The sequence below is a fragment of the Neophocaena asiaeorientalis genome, unplaced genomic scaffold (assembly GCF_003031525.2).
Source record: "Neophocaena asiaeorientalis asiaeorientalis breed wild unplaced genomic scaffold, Neophocaena_asiaeorientalis_V1.1 scaffold15, whole genome shotgun sequence".
In the NCBI taxonomy this organism is placed as follows: domain Eukaryota; kingdom Metazoa; phylum Chordata; class Mammalia; order Artiodactyla; family Phocoenidae; genus Neophocaena; species Neophocaena asiaeorientalis.
In genome coordinates, this window is record NW_020185328.1 from 13,164,069 (window position 1) to 13,167,899 (window position 3,831).

Here is a 3,831-nt window from a genome sequence, read left to right on the forward strand (position 1 = left end):
TGGCTTTCCTTGGCTGTGGCCACATCACTCCAGTCTCTGCCTTCATCTCCACATGACCTTCTACTCTTCCATCTTTCAAATTTCCCCTGTGTATCTCTTATAAAGATACCTGGATTGTTGGATTTAGGACTTACCTGGATAATCCAGGATGATCTCTTCATCTCAGCATCCTTAACTTAATTACATCTGCGAACTCTTTTTTCAAATATGGCAAAATTAATAGGTTTCAGGAATTAGAATGTGGACATATCTTTTGGGAGGCTACCATTCAATCTACTATAGCAGTACAATGAAAAAAAAATAGAGAATGGCAGATTTGATGGGGGATTGATAAAAACTGTTGAGTAATTGGTGTTCTGAAGAAGAGTTCCAAAGAGTAATTTAAAGGAGATTGAAATTTTGCAGATGACTCAGATTTCCATCTTGGAGGATAAAGGAGAAGCTGTTCTTTTCCTGCCTATATTTTTTTTCATCCTTTTCTTAACCTCTACAGCTCTAATTTGGAAAGGATGATTTTGTGTCCAGATGCTATTACTTACTTGCTAAGACTCTCTTGTAGCTGTGGTTATCCTTATGGCCAAATTCTATAAACAAGAGTCTTCTGGATGGGATTTAAGAATGCTTTTGCAAGAGATTTAACTGAGCAGACAGCTTTCTTCACATATTTCACCTTCCACCTTCCTCCTAATAGAAACAGTGATACAATCAAGTCTCTAAGTGAAGTGCCATCTTATGACCATGAGGCTGAAAGTCAAATGCTAAGGATGGTAGAACAGGAAGATGGAAGGAGCCTGAGTCATTTCTGAAGATATTACAGAAACGTTGCTCCAGTCTTAAGACCCAGACTTTTTGTTATATGAGAGAAAAAGAATTAAACAAAAACACATAGGGAGAAGAGGGAGGAAAAAACTGGAAAGAGCAGGTAGAAAAAAGAATTCACAAAGATTCATAAGGGGGTTCAGAGAGACAAAGAGAAAGCAAGAAAAGAGTGATGCTTAGAAGGAAAAAAAAAAGATATTTCCAAATGTTTCTCTCCTTTTCAGAGATCTCTTCAATCACTGACAACTTAAACTAATATTTATTGAATGCCTACATGTATATATGTTTATTGATCATAATGTACCTTTCTCTATATATTCCCATTTATTTCCTGGAGAATATGATGGCTCTAACTGGAGATCCTTAATTCTGATCTCTCCCTTTCCAACTACCTACAAATCTTTCCTTTCCTTTCTTCCTATGACCAGTGACTAAAGCTTTTCATAATCTTTTAAGTTCTGAGAAGAAGTTTCATCACTTTCATTTGTTTGCTGATACTTAGTCTCAATTTTGTGTCTTGTTAACTGCATCTGAAGTTAGAAAAATTATTAGAAATTTCAAAAATAAGTTATATAAATTTACTTTAAAATAATAGAAGAATCTCTTAATGGGAGTTCATATTAATGTTTGGCCCTGTCTTACCTCACATAGAAAATAGCCAAGAAAGCAGAAAATATCCTTTCTTATGACTAGATTACAATGACTTTGATAACTTAAATCCCCCCCCGTACATCAAAAAGAACAAATCAGGTGTAGATACTTCTTCCCCCAAAAAACATAAGCCAAAGTAAAAGTAAAGACTAAATTAGAGCCTGTGTAAACTGTCTCTGTTTCCTGAAAGGCATGTATTTTGAACAAATTTGCTCTACAATTTTTCCTTCTTATAAAACTGATTTCAAATAATTTTAACTAAAATTCCTAATAGCATTGTTGCTGAATTACTCTAAAAGTAGTGGCTTATGGCAGGTATTTGAATGGGTTCCTGAGATATGAGTCAGAAATTCATGAAGGAATTGGCCAGATAGTTCTTGCTTCAAGTCCCTTATGCATTGACAAGTCAGCTCTTGTTTGGGGCTACAGTCATCTGAAGGCTTGACTGTGCTGGAGGTAGAGATGGCAGACTCACATGGCTACAGTTGATGCTGGCCACAGTGCCCCCATGCTACCACTCTAGCATGGTAGTTTCTAGGTAGTTGAACTTCTTATATGGTAGCTGGCTTTACCCAGAGTGAGCAACCCAAGAGGACCAAGCAGAGGTTGCATGACTTTTCCCCAATCTTGCCCTGAAAACCATCCAGCATCATTTCTGTAGCATTCCTAGAGTTACAAACAAATTACTAAGCCCATTCCAGATGCAAGTGAAGGGTCATAGACTTCATGTTTTGATTTTAAAATGCCTGAGGATTTACCATTATAAAAATATACTTTTTCACTTTCTTAATGAGTAATGTTAAAAATGTTTAGAACTAACATATACTCCAAGATATTTACTATTATCTCCTTTTTATGATTTTGCTTATGAGAAATAGAATAACTTATTAGTGCATTATATGTTTATGATGGTAAATTTAGTACATAACGATGAAATAATATAGCCTGTTGCGTTTTGCCTTTCTACCCTTTACCCTTGAACCAAATAAAATAAAAAAAGTTTAAAAAAAAACATTAGGGTTAAACCCTCAATTTATTAAAGCAAGAGGCCACCTCGAGGGAGGAAAGAATTAAGTAGTAAAGGTCTTGTGCTTTCAAGCTGTGAACAGCAGTTACTTTAAGTCTTGTCTCTGTAGGAAGAAAAAAACAAACATGCCTTCTTAGAGTAAAGAGGAAGGAGAAAAGTGAGGTCTTATAATTACACTGAGGGTATTTAAAAAATCTTTTCTCCAGTCTGGGTTAGTCTTCCCAGACACTTCCCTTAAAAATAGGCAAAGAAAACAAATTTTAAAAATTTAAGGACAATTCATTGAATATCTTTTGTGGATTTATTTTAATTCACTATAATTCGTGGCTTTAGATTTTCATCTTGAGAATATTTTGGAAAATTTTAAACAAAGTGATTAATCAATTTTTAGAAAATCTTATTAAAGCAAAGTTACTTTTACTTTTATCATAATAACAGAAGCAGTTGAGACCTAGCTTTTGTTTTGTAAATGTCTGTCCATACAATAATTTCAGCTTCTTTTAAAAATTTAAATCCTCTCCAGTCCCTATAATTATCCCCATTGTCTTTCATGTTTGAAAAATTAACTTATGAAAAATTATTTATCATCATCTTTTTAAGGCCTCAAATTAGATGGTGTATGAAAAGTTCAGATTTCTGTGTCTTGTTTTGCTTCAACAGCCATAATGGAAATTAATTAAATTTGTAAAATATTCCATATGTCTGTCAAAGTTTATGTCTGTAATAGTGGAAGCTGCCAGTTGACGAGGGCAATGCTGTTTGTTAATGTGGCTGGGAACAATAATCGGACTTTATTTCCATCATAGACAAATGATGATTCCAGTTTTCTGCTTTTCAAAGTCATAATACCTGAAAGAGCTTCTTAAGATAATAAAGCAAACAGACCAAGGTGAAAAGCCAACGCTCAGGAGACAGAAGAGAGAAAGTAGAGGACAGCCTTGGCCTTTGGCATCTTTGAATAGCTAAACCAATGTTTTCTTACTTTTGAGCTCTTTCATATATGAGATAAATAAATTGCTATTTCTTAAAGAGATTTTAGATGGATATTCTGTTACTTGAAGCAAAATGTATATAAATGACTGCATTTCACTTAATTGCAGCATTTTAGGTACTCACCAGAGCAAAACAATTCTATTTGCTGTGTGGTAGAAAGACTTTTGGATATTGGGTCTAATCATGCTATCCACTTCTGAAGGATCACTTCACTTGAGTTACCTACTTTTCTCCACAAGTAGAGCATCTTTAGAAAACAGTGATGTGGACCAGTTAATCTAGGGAAGGTCAGAGCCCTGTTGGGGTGAAAGAGAAGCATAAGGGCCAAAAGGCAATGACAA